Here is a 19,032-nt window from a genome sequence, read left to right on the forward strand (position 1 = left end):
GGAAAAGATGTTTCATCCATGGAGCTAGCTGACGTAACTCCTCTGGAATAGTAACCTTTCAATGTTTGTTATCTGTAGTTCTGTTACTAGACAGGTTGTGGTTTTTATAATTAGCACTTTTATCAGCTAAAAAGTCAAAACATTCCTTGCATCAATGTATTTAGTGTTACGTCACCTTAATGAGATGGGTGCCAATTAAGACTGAAAGGAGTGTCTGGTATGAATCAGAAATACTTTAAAGGGCTCTCAGAGAGGAATATTCAACACTTTCTGAAAATAAACTTCCTGGAATAAGTGTCAGGATCACTTCACATCAGCAAGCCTTTCTGATATCCTGGCCATTCCCCCTCTTTTATAGGTAACAAGATGGAGGTGCATAAAGGCATCTGACAGCTTCTTTAAAGGAATCATACCTACAAACCTAAAAGGAGGGAGGTTTTTTTGCACCAGCTGTCAAGTATTTTAGATCTTGCTAGGAAAATTATTTCCACCTGCAGAATGCTATACAACAGTTTGAAAAGATGCCATTGAAAGGCATCTAATAAATCCCACAGGATTCAAAAAAATGCCTACAAAAACCCCACTGCACTCATCTAGCACCCACACAAGCTTCTCTACAGACAAATTAAGCCAAGTGGTCTCCTTAAGAACCTGCAGAAGTATGACATTAAGTACTCAGTCCACAATTGTGAAAATACTTGCTTGACTGAATTGTGTCAGGACCAGAAATACATGCAGAGTCTGTATTTTCTAACTAATAGTGTTATTTTACCACAATTACTTCTATGTGGAGTCCTTCTCTATGGCAGCAGAGGAGTCCAAGCAGGCTCTATTTATATGTGTTTTTCTGTGGACTGCTTCAAGGATGACCATGAAGAAAAGCAAATCTGCTTTCAACAGATTTAAGTCAGATAGGGAGGGATCTGCCACTAACAAAAACTCCTAAAGGATCCACACGCAGAAAAGTGTTGGAAAACAATTATTTCAAATTATGGTACGTTAATTTTTGCCCAGCAAGTAATTTCTTTAAGCTTCTTTACGCAGTCTAAATAGTCACACTACTATATGATGCCGTCAGAAAAACAGTTAAATCATCTGGAAATGCATGTTGCAGCAGGGCAAAAATACACCAAAATGAAGTGAAAAAGGATCCCCAGGATTTGATGGAGCTGTGACAAGCATCCAAAAGAAACACATTTCACCATTAAACTTCTTCATGTTATTTCCAACTGATTTTTGACACTAGAACTGACTTTTAATAGATGCAAAAGAGATAAATGTCTCATTACCAAAAATAAATTCGTCTGTTAAGGATGACAGAGAGAGGCAAAAGCATTGCACTGCCTATTATGGTATTAAGCAACAGCTTTCACCCCCTCTGCTATATGCCCATTTATTAAAAATGTGGCAAGCTTTATGAAAGAATTCCTGAGCTTCTTTGGTCCTCTCTTTAATTCCTCCATAATTCTTTGTATATATAAACATGTCAGGTCTGGAAAGAAGTGGGGCATGGACATAATTTACCACAGAGCTCTTTTTCTATTTGAATACTGGTAAGAAAACAATAAAAAACAAAAGGAGAATAATGCAAAAAATTAAAACAATGAAACAAATGTGCCTGCAATTCCCTGTCCAATCACCAGATGAAGCTCCTTAGAGCAGCAGCACCAACATGTTTTTCTGCCTTTTTGGCCACAGAGAGAGATCTTCTCTCTCTGTGTCAGAATGAGATGCATCAGCCCCCAATGAGCTGAATCACGCTGCATCACTGCCTGTGCTTCATGAACATGCGAGACACTACTTTAATAGGAAATGGGAGCTGGCTTCAGCGTTACCAGTGTGTCACGCACAGCCACAACGCAGCGAGGCCTTTGTTCTCTTCCCAACGGGCTGCCTTTGTAAAATACCCTCCTAAGGCCAGGCAGAGCAGCAGAATTTATTCTACAATTGATCTAACATAGACAGACCTCTTGCTCTGTCAAATACACACATGCACACACGCTCTCATAGCCATACTCACAGATTTTTGCCTTTCTTCTTGTTCTCCTTTGATGAGGTAAAAATCACTCCACAAAGCAAAACTGCACATCTGTGCAATCTGAACAGTTTCTGCTCAGACCACTATTACACTTTAAATAAAAGAGCCTGGAAAAAATTCTCTGGAATATTGCTGCTTACGAGGTTCAAAGCTAGATGTACATGTAAAACCAGAAGCATAAAAGCCATATCATACAGAAAATGGGATCTGTGTTTTACTCAGCTATTCATCTGTCCTTTAAAGCAAATCCAGTTGAAGCAATTCCTCATTGGCACACAGGAGGGCTAGATAGCCTAATAGGTCTCTTCCATCTCTAAGCAATTCATGCCTTGAATGGCTTATTTTTATTGACTTATCTTACTGGCTGTTTGTGGGCAGAAGCATGTGCCTCATGGAAATGCCAAGATCACTCTTGCTTTGGGATGCTATTGCGTAAATGGAAGTGAATCAGACTTAAACAAAAAGCGTGATTTTATTTCTGAAGGATTAAGTTCATATCATGAAGCATAGTTTTTACATATACAGAAAGAAGCTCCAGCAATACCACCCTACAAATACTACATTGACCAATCTAGCCCTTTCTGGGCTTTACTCCTGCTGCTTTACCACAGCTGGTACCTGAGCCCTCTAAAAAGATTAGAGCTGTAACCCTTGAGAACACTTTGAGCAGGGATTCCCAGTGTCCTGAGGTAGAAGTCTTGACACCTGACACGACCAGCAAGACAGAATAAGCACGTGTTCTGAATACATGAAACTCTTAAAAGTGAAAGAATCCTCTTCTGCCTTAGCACTATTTCCTTTGTGCACATTTTTTATCTCAGCAGAGACTGGTTGGTGACGTTTCAAGTCAGCAGGAGGAAATGCTGCATTTATGGCCTTAGCTGATTAGGACCTCAGCACAAACTGGGGCTTTTATGTGTATTCTTAACCTAAGAGGAATGCCAATTCTGAGTATGCTTTCTGCCTTATGGAGTTACTGTATCATCAATCTCAAATCACAACATTTATTAAAATGACATTTCTGACCAAAAGAGCAAGAATGGAACCTCTATTTGCAAGACAAAGTACAGAGGGAAGAAAAAAAATTAGTCTCTTACCTTGAAAAAGCTTATTATACATTTCAGCATTAATTCACCGCATTAGATTCTTCCCCTATCACCTGGAAGCAAGAAGCAGCCTGGGTGAGAGCACTCAAGAAACAGAGGATTCCCACTTTCTAGTTTTTAACTATCCACAATCACCAAACCAGCTGTAGTTTTAAAAGTTAAGCAGTAAAACTTGACTACAGGAAAGGAAAGTCTGCTTTCACTGCTTGGAAACATTCCTGATTTTTTTCAGTAGGAACATTCAGTAGTGGACGTTAATGTTTAACTCTGTGTTTTTCCAGTATTACACCAATCTTTCTCCAGGGATGCAGAGAAGTCAATGGCATAGCTGAACTGTTATTATCCTTTAAAAGCAAGAAAAGTGACCACCAAAGAAAAGCAAAAACAGCAGCAAAAAATCCAAGAAGAAATTTTCTGAAAAGATACTTTCCATATCACACACCACAGAACATCTCAATGAATCAGCAATTAACATAGACAGCAAGCAATGAAAAAGGAGTTAATAAAAATTATTAACTGTCATATTTAAAGCTGCTCAGTGAGAAAGAGTATTGCTTCCCTTGGTCACTTAGTATTTCTGAAACTGCAGTAAGTCAGTCTCAAGAAAATCTTCAAACACTAGCCAGTGAACACCTGCTCTTATCTATGCCATTCTGCTCCAACTGCTGGGGCAAACATAACAAGCTCAGTGGAAAATGTCCCAGATGCCCTACTGGAAAGAATTCCTACTGCCTAGTTCCTTCTAATCTTGCTATGAGACACTCCCTTCTGCCTGCCCACTTTTTCCCTGAATGCTATCCAAGTCCATTTCCTTGTTTTTGGAGTTAGCTAGAAAGAAGATTTCCAAACCAAATGCCAAAAGGAATCTGTCCATGCTCACAGTGAGATACAAGCACAAAACAACTGCGTGTTCAGAGATGGCAGCACCTGAGATCCTCTGGTGAACACCTGCCCCACATCCTCTCTTGTGCCAGAGCACAGGGGCATAGGATACTTTCAGTCCCACTCTTCAAACACACTGGACAAGAGAACACAGTTCTGACATTTCCTATGGAAACTGGTGGTGAGTGATGGAGGAGTGACTGTCGTCTTTAAAAGAGGAGACAAGCTGTTTTGGAGCTTCAAAGGCTCTGGACGGAAAATGCCTTTAATGGTAGAAAACACAATGAGCAAACAGAAATTGGCCTGTATTTCCAGATACCCACCTCATTGTAATGAGATGCACAGGGAAAGCTGATACTCCTACAGACAGTAAAAGCTTCATCATATCAGTGCCTTCTACCCCCACCATCCTATTCAGCATCTTTAAGTGGGAGGTATTCTGCAGCCTTTCACACTTGACCTCTTAATTAAAGCATGATAAAATTAACATCTCAGACGCAATAGATCTTTTACCCACCTACATCAGTAATTAAACTAATTCTCAAGGGAGCAAGAACATTTGTTATGTGTAATGTAACTTAAGCTGGGGTATTCCAAAGAAGGAAAAAGAGCTGATGTAATAAATGCGGTCATTTATATTTTAATGGAGCTATTGTAAATGAAAGAAGAACACCTGTGACAGCTTGAGGCAGCCCCAGCTAAATGAAATCTTTTGTGTCATGCAGGGACAGCACAATGCATATGGCCTCCCCATCTCCAGCTGCAATATTGAATAACTTAGTGAAGCAGACAGGCCTTATGCCTTCTCTGACTCTCAGACGCACTATAATGTGCTTTCAAAACCAATGGAACTGTACCATATATAAGAATTTCATATTAATTCTACATGAAAAGCAAGATAGGCCAAAGTAGGTCTAAGGTAATAGACCTATTGGCAATTATTGGCCTATTACCTATTGGTAATAGACCATATTGGCAATACACACTTTTGCATTTGTGAAAATCCATGCAGAACTTTACACAAGTCTAAGACTACCACAACACAAATAATTGCACAATCTTATGCAAAGAGTCTGTGTAATTAAAGATGGAAATAACACCACATCAGAGTGGCAGAATTGAATATTCTCCTCATCGTGATGTATAAAAGACCAAGCAATAAGAAAAAAAGCCCAAGAAGGTAACAAAAAACGAACATGAACAGAGGAGATACAGAGGATACTTGAAGAGCTACAACAGCACAGAACACAAATCCTGTTCATTTAGGAAACAGGACTGGCTGGTGACATCTTAGATGCATGTTTTAGGGCTTTGGTTTGGGCTTGAGCCCAAAAGCATGGCAAACATTATTTCAGTTGTCAATTCTGGTCCTTGTTCAAAGGGTGTATTTACTCAGCTGAGGCATAACTGTTGAGAAATTTGGTGTGGCAAAGGTCTGTGGAGTGACTAGGTAACCTTGCTAAGGATTTGTCCTAATTTGCACACAGGCAATCCTGAGCTTCACAGTCCTCCCTCCCAGGCATCTCCCCCATCCAGGGTTTAAATGCATGGTGTTCAGATTATAAGCAGCCAGCATGCACGTGACATGCTCTCTCCCCAAAACCCAGTCAAATCTACACTAGGTAAGATCAAAATTCCCCCAGTCCTTCCCTGCTGTATTACTAAGTATCCAAACAAACTACAAACAACAGTCTAAAAGCTCATCTTCAAGTTTAATTGATCCCATGACTCATTCATTCACAGCTACTCAGTTAAGACTGATAGATTGCCTGTCAGAAAAACAAACAAACAAACAAAAAACAAAACCAAAACAAGCCAAAACAAAACATACCAATATATTATTTCAGAAAGAGATCAGCAACTTGGTAATCTCCCTGACACAGAGACCATTGCTTCAGCTGCTTGGAGGTCTATACCTTTGCCTCTGCCTGGGGTGTATCAAATGAGTGGCCACCCCTCCAATCCCAAGGGAAGCATGTGCAATTCTGCCATTGGTATTGAATATCTGTTTACTGCAGTCTCGTGAAAGGCCATGAAACAGGCTCAACAAATTTAGCCTTGCATATTTAGGAATTGCTCTATTGCTGCTCATCCAAACTTCAGTCACATGAACAAGTCATTCTGATTGTTGTGCATTCTGCACCAAGTTATCAAAATATTGAGTCCAAGCAAAACACCATGGAGAAAAGTCTATTTCAATTGTATTTTTCTTGGCTTATACTGCTCTCTATGATTAATCTTTAAAATATTGCTAAGGAAATGAGACAGCTAAGTGGTCATTGTCTTAAGTACACACTGTCTTATAGCACAGTCAGTTTATTCCACTTCTACTATGCAAAGCATCAAATACTAAACACACGACAGCTAAAATAATCAGAGGCATTCAGTCATGAATAAGGCCAAAGCAGAACATGAATATAAAAAAGAAAGGATTAAAAACCTTTAATAAACAGATTCTTATCAGCCTATGGAAGGCAAAATTCAGTGGGGAAGTTCCCGTCTGGGAGACCATCTGGAAAACTAAGAGAACGTTTTTAAAAGTAATTAAGATAACTTATTATGATATTAACAGCAAGAATTGCAGTACGTAAAGGCTCAAAAGACTGAATTCTCAACAAGTACAGTTAGAGTACCTTCTTCAGTCAATGGCTTTACACCAGTTTACAGTGTAACACCATAATAACAATACTAACATAGTTTTATTTCTATTCTTTGTGTTTTAACTTGCCAACACAAGAATTTTGACTTTCAAATACATCTCAGCTATAGATCCCACACAAGCTTCTAATCTTCATTATAGTGCATCCAGTACCTTCCCTCTAAAATTACAGCAGTGTAATTACACAAAATCACAGAATCAGCTAGGTTGGAAAAGGCCTTTGAGATCATCAAGTCTAACCTATGACCTAACACCACCTTGCAAACTAGACCATAGCACTGAGTGCCACATCCAGTCTTCTTAAAAACCTCCAGGGAAGGCGACTCTAGCACCTGGGCAGCCTATTCCAATGCCCAATCTTTCTGTGAAGAAATTCTTCCTAACGTCTAGCCTAATTCTGCCCTGGCACAGCTTAAGGCTGTATTCTCTTGTCCTGTTATTGGTTACATGGGAGAAGAGACCAACCACCACCTGGCTACAGCCTCCTCTCAGGAAGTTGTAGAGAGTGATGAGGTCTCCCCTGAGCCCCCTTTTCTGCAGGCTAAACAACCCCACCTCCCTCAGCCACTTGTCACAGGACTTGTGTTCCAGGCCCTTCACCAGGTCTTGTTGCCCTTCTATGGACTCACTCCAGTATCACAAAATCCTTCCTAAACTGAGAGGACCAGAACTGGACACAGCACTCAAGGTGGGGCCTCACCAGTGCCAAGTGCAGGGGAAGACTCACTCCCAGTCCTTCTGGCCACACTATTCCTGATACAGGTCAGGATGACACTCCTGGCCACATGGTCACACTGCTGGCTCATGCTGAGGTGGCTGCCAACCAAAAACCCCAGGTCCCTTTCTGCTTGGCTGCTGTTCAGCCACTCTGTCCCCAGCCTGTAGAGCTGCATGGGGTTGCTGTGGCCAAAGTACAAGACCTGGCACTTGGTTTTGTTAAACCTTGTGTCATTGAATTAAGTCCATCTATCCAGCCTGTCCAGGTCCCTCTGCAGTCTCTTCCTACCCTTCAGCAGATCAATACTCTCCCTGAAACTTGTGTCATCTGTCAAATTTGCTAACGGCAGACTCAATCCCCTCAGGCACCTCATCACTGAAGATGTTGAACAGGACTGCCCAACACTGACCCCTGAGGAACACCCTTGGTGACTGGCCAGCAGCTGATGCTGCACCATTCACTGTTCACCACCCCTCTCTGGGCCTGGCCATCCAGCCAGCTCTTCACCCAGCAAAGGGTGCACCTGTCCAAGCCGTGGGCTGCCAGCTTTTCCAGGAGATGGTGTCAAAAGCTCTGCTGAAGTCCAGGTAGACAACATCCACAGCCTTCCCCTCATCCACCAGGCAGGTCACCTATCCACCAGGTGCATCAACTTAATTTTTAAGGCTTACTAAGAATTAGACGTAATATCATTAATACCTTAAGTGTTACAATTTCTGTAATTCCTTAAATCGTTTCAGGTTAAGCAATTTTCAATACAGACGTACCACAGGAGCACAGCCCACACGATCTAGATTTTACATTTGCAGATTTGACTCTTTACCCCAGGCAATGGGAATGTATGAATGCCAAGAATTGACACCTTCTTTTGTCCACCTCAGTACAGAGTCAATTATTTGTCACTCAAACAAATCCTATGAATTATATGGCAGAATAATGCAGTCCTTATATTCATAGCATTAAGATATTCAACTGAGAAATTTTATATTCATATAAGCAAGAGATTTGTGAAGAAAAAACTACAGTAATACAGTAATGTAAAGAAATAAGTCATTTTTTTTCCTTGTAAGAGAATTTTTGAAAGTTTCAGCTATGAAATTAAATGTGAAACTTGTTCCTAAATCTTTTGACACATAACAGTAGCCACTGATTATGAGACAATTGGATAAATTCAAGAACTTCAGTGGTCTGATTAAGATGAGACAGATAAAGGTTCATATTAAGCCAGAAGACGACCTGCTCTCCATTTATTTACACTGCTCCAAATTCACAGAGGGAGGGTACCATGGCATGGAGAGCAAAGTTCATCCCTTCACTGTGTCTGGAGTGAATAGTTTCCAGCAGATAATCCTAATGATTTGTGTTAGAAGCACCCCCAAAAAAATGTTAGAAATGAAAGGGAGAATAATGCTCCAAAACTACAAAAGCAAAAATGTTGCTGTCTCCATCCAGAGGCACTGGAGTGCATTAGCTTTGAGGTCATTAAGTTTCTGCTCTGTTGGAGAAGGAACAGGGCAGGAGACAGTAAATCACTCACTTGCGAAACTCTCCCAGAAAATCTCTTGGGACCAAAGGACTGAGGCTGTCTATTATCATTGTATGGAATGCAACCTCCCTGAAAATATGGTCTGAAGGAAAAATATCCTGAGCTGGACCACAGAGAACATTTGAAAAGTAATCATTCTGTACAAGGCATAGCTTAAGACCTCTAATGGCTCTCCAGACAAGTCTGCTTAGGATTTCATACCATCCTCCACTGAAACAAACCTCCACAACTTACATCCTACCTGGCAGTAACTCTCTTAAGCTGTCTGCTCTGGCTCTATCAGCCTGTAGTCCACATAACCCGTTTCTAGAGAGCCCTGATTACCCACCTAGGTCACCAACAACTAGCTCTTCCCCTCATCTTCCCATACTCTTTTCTGTAAGGAAGCCAAAGGACAGGGCTCTCTTGGGAGACAACTGCAAACTGTTATCTACTATCACAGAGCCCATTACAGCTCATGTTCATTTCCCCATGCATGAATCCAGCTATCAGGGGAAGACACACCATGTTCAGGCTGCTGGAGAGGGCTGAGAGTCCTGCACCAGGTACACACTACAGAATGAAGATTATTTTGCTAGTCTTTGAGCACCATAGAAATGTAGACTTTTGGTGGTGTTGGATTTGGAAGATGGATAGACTGAACTTTACTCAGTTGTTTTACAATAGTGTAAACTAAGCCAGGTCAAGGGTACTATGATCAGTTCAATCCTGTTATGGAAATGACAAATTATTCCCCCACAAAGGGCTAGGATTTTCAGAAGGGGCTACATCTCCATCAGCACAACATGCTTGGATATTACATTTGTGAAGGTCGAAGGAGAGGGATTTGTAGGTACACGTCCTCTTCATTGATTACTTTGCTAATGCAGCTACAGACAGCAGTGTAGCCACTGATAGCTCAAAAAATCTGATAGTCCAGGCTGAGAAGTACAATGAAAGCTCAAGACATTAGTTCATTCAGAGTGCCTGGTACCTGACCTGCTATCTGACCTGGACAGGGCCACAGAAGGGAACATAGAGAAGTCAGAGGAACACACATAGTTTGTTTCTCCTCTGGCTACTGTTCTGAATATCCTTCATCTTCTCCCAAATAAAAAAGGGGGGCAAATAAACTAAGTTTCTAGTCACATGTCATCCTTGGAAGGACACACTGATGACATTACACTTGAACGTGATTCTATGCTAATATCATAATTAGATCCCAGCTAATCATCATTTCAAGACAGCCAAAACTGCCAACCTTTCCTATCACAGACAACAGCTTAGGGACATAAAAGCACAATTTACAGTTTCCTCGTTACTCTGAGGCTGCCATAAACTGAAAACTATTCTTGCAAAATAGCAGTATTTCTCATTCAAATCCCAGGGCATTAATAACATAAATATTATTATATACTGTATTTCACAGTCTTTCCCCAGCAATCTTGCTAGGCCCTTTTAATAACGCACAAGCATCATTTTATTCCCATGAAATGGAGGAAACCATGTCCAGCACAACTACAGATGTCACTGTGAGGAGCTCCCGCACAAACATAATAGGCATCAACCTCTACACATATCCAGTGGCAGAAATTGGCCTTTATTACAGTTGCATGTTCAATGATATCAGAAAGGACAAACTATTTCATGAGGACAAGGGCAATGGTGCCTCAGTGAAGGACTTGTCATCACTTCCAATTAGAAGTTCACGAGCACAAAGCCTGTTTTCATTTGAGAGACACAGGCAAAATAGCACCAGACTCAGCGATCCAAGTGAGAAATAAAACAAAAATTAAGGGAGAAAAGGAGGAAAAAAATCTCCAAATTTGAAAAAGGAGGGTTGCCATGTAGTCACACTCCTATAGTGAGAAAGAAAACACCATTAGTCTCCTTTACTAACTAAGTGTACAGGCTCAAGAAAATGAAGAGTGTTCTTTCTCTTCCCCATGCTTTGTTTTTCATCCAGATTACAGTCTATTAAGATAGAAGAAGGAGCTAAAGAACAGAGGAGCAGAAAGTAGTACATTTTCTCCTCTACAGCCTAATAACTCCTGCCTGGTTTCAATCTTCTGTAACTACTGGGTACCATTACATATTCCCTCAGGAAGTTAGGACAGCTCTAATTAGTCCGTGATAGTGAAAGATACCTTTAACTGCTACATCCTTTCCATCACATCCTGGAGGCCTTCGGAAGTTATAACAAACTAAAGCACGGAGGGGTTTGACCCAGACCAGCTATGCCTGCATTCCTATTAACCCTAGGGCCCACAGCCACCCGATGGGACTATCACAATCTCCAGGCACAGTGACAGTGAGAGGACACTAGACACCAATTAAAATACCAATAGCTATCATCACTGTGAGCACTAGGGCACCTTAGGAAAGGGAAACACCACTGTAGATTAGGTCTACAGTACTACAATGCATTTTTCCTGGTTTTGCCAGGAAATGGCATGCTATGTTAAAGCTAAATAAGAAATACAACAATAAAAAAGAGGTTAAGCTTACAGTTTTTTAGTTCAGAAGCTAAGAAAATAAAAGCTTTTCCTACTCTGCCCACATGCTCCATTTTATGACTGAACCAAAGCATATAACAAGTTCCCTATTTTTATAGATGAAGAAACACAGGAACAGAGCTTCTAATTTAGTTATAGTTCATACCACCTCCCAAACCCTTATCATCACACCCACACGCGCACCTGGAGCCAGCCTTCAAATGTAAAGAAGGTGATTCTATTTCACAACATGATCAATTCAATTACAGCTGAAGAAACCATCAAATAAACAGAGCCAGACGGTGGAAGGTGCAATGCCAGAGGCCATACTTGTCACAAAGCTAAGTTGGGAGACACTGAGGTGAAGAGCAGAGTTCAGCCTCCTTGGGAGGAAGCTTTGTGAATAACTTGCAGAAGCCACTAAAATATATGCATAATGAGATACTGAAAAATGCAGTGCAAGATTGATTCTAGAAGAACAACCATATTTTAACTCATAATTTTATCTGTCCCATGGGTCTGCTCACACTATACCATGTATGCTCATGTATACTGCAAATTGAACCACCATAAAAAGATGAGGAAAGACTTCCAAATCAAGTTGTTTCAGGGGGTTTGGGGTTGAGCATTCTCCTTCTTTTTTTTTTTTTTTCCACACCCACAATACATCCCTCATACTGCTGAACCGATACAACACATTATCTTAAGAACACCTCTGCTGTGGATGGTTAACACGTACAGAAACTTAGATCCAGGAAGCAGATGTCAAATAAAGTGAAAACAAATTAATTGGAAGAGGTCTGAAAAATTGACATTCAGTAGAAGTCATTGCTACGGTTTGAGAGTACAAGAAACCACTCAATAGTGTCATAAGGAAGAATTACACAGCGCTGTTTTACGCTCAGTGAAAATTGCTTGCCACTTCTTCAGGCTTACACTTCATTGCATGATCCTTCAATGAGGCAGATTTAAGAAGATACTTTCATTTACCCACTGATAAAATGTTCCTACACTACAACATTTGTTTGAAATGTAAGCTTTTTGGGGCAAGAACTAAATTTACTTTTGTTTAGTCTGAAAAATGGAGGCTGTGGTCCTGTGTCCTACCAGCACAACTGTAATACAAATACAGTAATAAAATAATTGTCTCCTTTCTTCCTAACTATGAGGTGCCACATCCATCAAAGCAGCAGCTATATGGAAATAGGAGATACAATATCCTTTCATCCTCACCACCCTTTGTAGACACCCAGGCTGCAGTAAAAGACAGTTTATCATTTTACTTTTACTAGTCATAGAGCAGTTAAGGTAAATGACCTGGGGAAAAAAGGTCTTGAGGAAGTCTGTAAGCTACTGAGAAAATTAGCCTCTTTTCCTTTGACTTTGTCTCTACAGAGAAGATGTCATGGACTTTAAGATAACAAATAAAGTTAAATACCACTTCCTGACTCTGGATCTTGTTCTTGGCACTACATAAAGTATAATATCCACAGATCTTCTACAACAATAGGGCTTTTTTTTATTGGTGGTGCTGTTCTTTTTAGAAGCTGTTTTTTTCCATGATACACACATTTCCCACAGTTCACACTGAGGTATCTGATCAGGTTTTAGACTCTTATCTTACAGTCCCTGTCTCTTGTTAGTAAGTTCATCTCTGGGAATAGTGCTACAAAAAGTGCTGAAAAGAGAAAGACATGGCAAAGGATCTTGTGTGAAAAGCTATTTTGGTTTAAGTGTTTTAAATCTAAAAGGCTTTTCATTCTGATTCCCTCACAAACCATTTTAGTTCATGTTTAATGAAAAAAATGTTCAAGGTAGATTATTATAGATGAATTGCTATGGCCAGTGAATCATTTGAGCTCTTAATAGGAAAGCATAATGCCTGTCAAACAAATAAACATAATATTTAGAACACTCAAAGCATGCTATCAAATGGAGAGATTGCAACACTGCACGTATCACCTAACCTAACAGACACACACAGGAGTTATTCTGTTCTCAAGCTGCAATGTCATTTACCAAAATACTTTCTTTGTCTGAGCATCGAATATCTTATTTGTGAGGACTTTGGACTAACTCAAGATCCCTACCAAAAAGCAACCTGATGCCTGATACACAGTGAGCTGGACTAGTTACACCACAGCACCTTTTGTTCATACCAAATAGAAATCATCTTGAAGGACACATTCTACTGAGGGCATAGGCATTAAAGATACACTGCCATATTTCTAATGGTTTGTTTCCCCTTCATCCACTTGTACTTGCATCAAATACTACACAATCTTAATTTCTGCTCATATTTATTTCTAAGCTGTTAATACTTGGTTCATCTCCTGCCTCCACATGATTCTAGGCAGTAGTAAAAACTGGAATCTATTGTAGCCCCTAAAAACACTGTCTTAAAGACTTAAAGCCTAGGAATCAGTCATCACAACACTTTCCATTATATTTGTTTCTTCACCATTTAGCATGCTTAATAATCTATCACCACTTTGCCTTGTAACAGTCACAATAAAAACCCAGCACACATGGAGCTTCCACATCTAACCATTTCAAAGGTTACTTAAACTAGAATAAACTGCAAAATTTCTAGAAGCAGGCTTACAATAAATATTCAGACTTTTATTTTTAGTGTGAGAATGGGTCTGAAACTTTTCTTGCACAATATATTTTCCTACATAACAAGAGTCTCTGCATAAATGGAATTTAAATATTCATTAACTAACTGTACTTGGTATGCAAGTGAGCAGAAAACAAAACTGCCTATTGTAGCAAAAAAGGAAGCAGACACATTCAAGGACCTGGAATGAAAAAATTTAAAGGGACTATTAATGGACATCCATTTAATAGCTTACTACAGAGCTTCAGTATTTTCAAAGTGACAGTAGCATGCCATTACAATTATGAATACAGTAGTATTTTCCCAGCTGTATTTACAGCCTTTGCTAACCACTGCTCAAAAACAGGTGTTTTGTCCTCTCCATGTGGTACATTCTCAGAAGAGTGTTACTGACTTTTTCTACTCAGAATATTCAGAGAGGTCCAAGGTATTTGGGAACCCAACTGTTACTAAGAATCTCATGCCTTTCAGCACCTGTGAAATTCTCAGTAAAATAAACAAGGAAATTTGTCTTGGCATTTCAAACTTAGCTTTTCAGACAAAATAGCTCTTTGGAATCTGGGGCTTAAATTTTATGACACAGTGTGCTTCTCTCATCACCAATGTGCCTAACCAATAACACTTCATTGTGTTTTGCTACTGATTATCCTCCTCTGTCCTAAGAAAAGACTATGCTAGGAATATCATTCCCAGACAAAACACTTTAACTTAGAAATATGAACCTCTGCTGCTTCAGATTAAAAGACTTTGTCCATCAGCTCCAAGAACACAACAAATACAAAAAGCTCTACCATGTGGCTGAGCCCTGGGGTATACAGAGCCAGCCTTTATTACTGAGAGCTACTCTACCATGACATTGGTGTATGTTAATAAAGGTTCCTCTGACTTCTCTAACTTTATCAGCTTTTAATGATAAGTGTTCTTCAGCATCCAGTAAATTCCAGATGTATTTGACTGAGCATGTGCCCAAAAAACAAACTTGCAAGAACTCCATGCTGAACAAAATTAATCCAAGGAATGGCAGTGTATTGAGGTGATACTAAGGTTCAAGCTGATGAGATATCAACCATGGATTTCTCTGACAGTTGCTAATGTCTCTTGTAAGTCTTTATTCACATCAATAGAAGTCTGAAATGGCTCCAGACTAAACCCAGCTGGTTCTGGAAGTGGCACAGGCTACATATCAGCCTATCCTATCAGTATCCTATCAGCCCCACATCCACTCCAGCCCAGCACTGAAATACCAGCCCACAAACTAGTGACTCATAGCACTTTGAAAAACAAACATCAATAACAAATTCAAAGCCTTGCACCTCTTCTTCAGCAATTTGAATTCAACTGCTCATTTGAGAAGTCTGCCCAAAACTTGTGCTTTGGCTGTTGTTTTGCAGGGGTGGCTTCCAGTCTAGTTCCCAGTATCCAACAGGGAGCTATACAGAGGTGTTAGGCACCTGGAGATACATGAAGTCTCCTAATAAGATCTACAGCGTGAATTAGGATTCTAATTTACTTAGGCAATTCTGAAATCCCATTTAGAGTCTAATGGCTCTTAAGCAAATAAATACCTTGAAAATCTGACTCCAGGTCACTTAAAGTATAAAGATTATAACGATGGATGTCAGCAGTCAGTAGTCTCAACACAAACGCTGCATGGCTTGTCAGAGATGCAATTTGCCCTTTCAGAGACAAATCCCCTGGAAGAAGAATAAAGGACTTTCTAGAATATATATGGAGGAGACTGAGCAGCCTTCTTACCTTAACCATTTGCTACTTACAGATTCTGCTCTTTCAAAGGAGTACTGAATGGCATAAAAGACTACTATCTCTAATTATATCTAGTAGTAATATATATAAACACCACTTTTATAACATTTCCTCCAAGTTAATAGATCACATCATAGCAATTATTACTAGGGAGGATTCTAAACAAACACTGAATGGTGCCTCAAACAGATAAGACCGAAAACTTATTTCTTAAGCATTGAATAGTGCCAAAATATAGATCCAGTCAAACATATATCATTTCCTTACCACCCTTTGGAGATCCTTCCCTTTGGGAAACTGTCCTGGAAGCAAATACCCAGCTGCCATTCCCAGAGTAGTAGAGTTCTACCCCATATCCCTACATCAGGTTTTTGCAGATCTGCCACAATATAGTCCAAAGATGAAAGCTTAAAGAAAGGCTTTCGATTCCACTGTAGAACCAGCAGATCTTCTTCACCCTCCTGTCACTGTGCTCTAACAAGAGAAATTAATGCTTTTCTGAAGGCTGAGATGTGAAAGCTGGAATCAGTGCCTGCAATGGTTTAAAAATGGTTTGGTTCTGTTAAAGGCAATGTTGATTAACACCAACTGGGGATGTAATTTTTTTAACAGTCTCTTCTAGGCACAGAAGGGTTTCACTCTTCAGTAACTAAACTGAGAATACAGTGATTTAAAGACATAATCCGGCCTGCACCTAAAAATTCCAGGTTTTTCCCTGAAACAATGCAGAGCAGAATTGCAGAACAGTGTAGCTCCCTCATTAAATTGGCCTATGCACGTAAACACAAATGAAATCATGCCTCACTAAAAAATATTTTCTAGCTACTCACTAAAATAGCTTTGAGAGACCAGGTCCATACATGGAATAAAATGGCTTTCTCTGCCTAAGAAAAGAAGTCCTAAGCCAAACTCTCCTCTGGAATGACATTTTAACTATTATAAACAGTTTAAAGGCAAATGTAGAGCACAGCAGTGTAGTTTTATACGATCAGAGCAACAACACCGAGATTTATGCTGTTCTGAATTAAGCTCTCTATATTGTTTCTACTTAAAAAGGAAAAGTACCAAATAAAACAATTCCTACAAATCTATCTTTCACAACAAACATTTTCATATTCTATTTGCAATTTCACCAAACAAAAGCAGGCCGGAGTGGCAGAATTTTGGCTGTACTCATCTGAAAACATTGTAAGTTTTGCCCTTTCTACCACTCAGGCAACTTAACTGGGGGCAGTCCTCCCATTACTTTTCAAAACAACTTTGTAACAATAGCCACGTAAAACTCTTGGAGTACACGACTTAGATACAAAGAGATGCTTTTCAAAATACCTGCTTGAACCCTTCAATTTACATCACAAATGCAGAATCTTTATACGGAGACAAAAACCCCATCCAAGCACTCTGTAACATTCAGAGCACGGTGGGATGAGTCATTAACCCTCACAACTTCCCAGTACACTGTGTACAACCATTCTCATTCTATCTGGGAACATGGGAGAAACAAGAGAAAAAGGCTCAGCAGCAGCACACAGCATTATGACAAATTGTAAATAAGACCTTCACCTTTCAGTTCCAGTTCACAAGTGGTTCTGGATGTTTATAAATAAAGCCTAATGCAGATTTACACAGAAACTGAAGGACAAAAATGACCAAGTGGAAAGTGTTACCAAGCCACCTGAAACAGAGCTCTTGGCAGGGCCTGCTCCCCACACCTGACTCCCCTCCCAGGACACAGACACATCTCTCTCCCCATGGTGTCCTGGTGTGGCATCATTATAAACACTGACCAAAGCATGTTTCAGTCTATGGTATATGCGTGGAGGTGGATTTGTGTGACAACCACTCCTCCCCATTTCACACATGAATTCATGAAGGTGCGCAGTGTTGGGCAGACATCAACAGGAGCACAGGCTTAGCAAGAGGTGCCAGCCAGCCCAGGCAAGCTGGGGAGAAGCTACTCAATAACCTGAACCTCAGATGCATCAGAATAATTGCTAAGAGAATGAAAAGCCTGACTGAAAAAGAAATCAGAACAATAGTGACAAAAAAGAAAAATAAGCAGATGGCTGTATGTTAAACTAGGATAGAAGAGTGTTTAAGAAAAATAGAATGCCTATGTTTAGCCAGGACCACAGCAAAACCAGAAAGAAAGAGTTGCTAAGTATTACTTCAGATAAAATTTCAGAATAGCAGCATTGCCAACAAAGACTTACAGAAGCAAGTAATTTTGACTCTAAGCCCATGGATGAGGAAATACAACTGTAATAGTTTGAAGGAGAAATCTCACACAGAACATTTGGATACAGAAATTGCAGTCACAGGTCCTGACCAGCCTGGGTCTGACACACATTTTTACCATTATCATTGGACAATTTTAATGGATGATTTTTGTGCTTTGTAACAGCCACTCAGAGCACCTCAGTGGTGCCTGCATTTAGGATTTGCACTACAGCTCATTAGAGATACAAGAGTTGCAGCAATGAGCTCTGAATTAAAGTTTTTGTGGCACAAGTCATTCTGGGCTTCAAATTGCAGAATTTGGCTATCTTAGAATCTGCATGTAATTTATCTTTGTGCAATAAAAGCTGAGTTTATATGACCACTTTGAAACCAGAACTATGGCTAAACATCCACAAATCAGGGCAGCTGCCTTTCTCCACTCAAGAATTTTGTTTTAATCAATATTTTGCTTTCTTTAAGATAATATCATATATTAGACATTTTGAAACTTTATTATATTTTATTTTTTCTTGTTTGGTTCAGAACTTTTAGTGCTTCCCTCTGAAAAGTCCTTCTATTGTTTTCCAGAGAAACAATAATCCTGCAATAGGACACCTTGGTACTGTAATGAAAATAATTCATTTTTTCCTTTTCCAAGCATGTTAAGAAGGAGGTTGGAAAGGAGAGATGAGTTCATACTTAATTATCTGAAGTACTTAATAATTTTAAGCACCTGAAAAGCATCAATAGCTAATTAACTAATTTAAATCTGAGCCTAAGCCATCCAATTTTTATCTCAATTTTAAAATATCAGCTGTATATAATCTTAAAGGATGCTCAGATTCTGTGTTCAGATATTACTCATGAAAGAGTAAAAAAACAAAAAAGAATTCTGAGAGCACTCACATTACTCAGATACTATTTTGGAGGAGAGGCGGGATCAGCTGTAGAGATATCCACATATGAAAGTATTGTCTGTCATTAAACAGTCTCGTATTGTCACTG

The 19,032-nt window shown here is 39.7% G+C and overlaps 1 protein-coding gene across 5 annotated transcripts in view; it reads right to left on the reverse strand.

Annotated features, from left to right (window-relative positions):
- The window catches only part of SORBS1 (sorbin and SH3 domain containing 1), a 209,469-nt gene that overhangs the window by 120,895 nt on the left and 69,542 nt on the right, over positions 1-19,032 (reverse strand). Inside the window, exon 2 of one of the 5 annotated variants that reach the window (XM_063405807.1) lies at positions 3,136-3,197. The exons of the other annotated variants lie outside the window; for them this stretch is intronic. The gene's annotated coding sequence lies outside the window, so the exon portion shown is untranslated. The remainder of the gene's footprint in view (positions 1-3,135; positions 3,198-19,032) is intronic. 5 annotated transcript variants of the gene reach the window in all.

Source organism: Prinia subflava, chromosome 9 (assembly GCF_021018805.1).
Source record: "Prinia subflava isolate CZ2003 ecotype Zambia chromosome 9, Cam_Psub_1.2, whole genome shotgun sequence".
Classification (NCBI taxonomy): domain Eukaryota; kingdom Metazoa; phylum Chordata; class Aves; order Passeriformes; family Cisticolidae; genus Prinia; species Prinia subflava.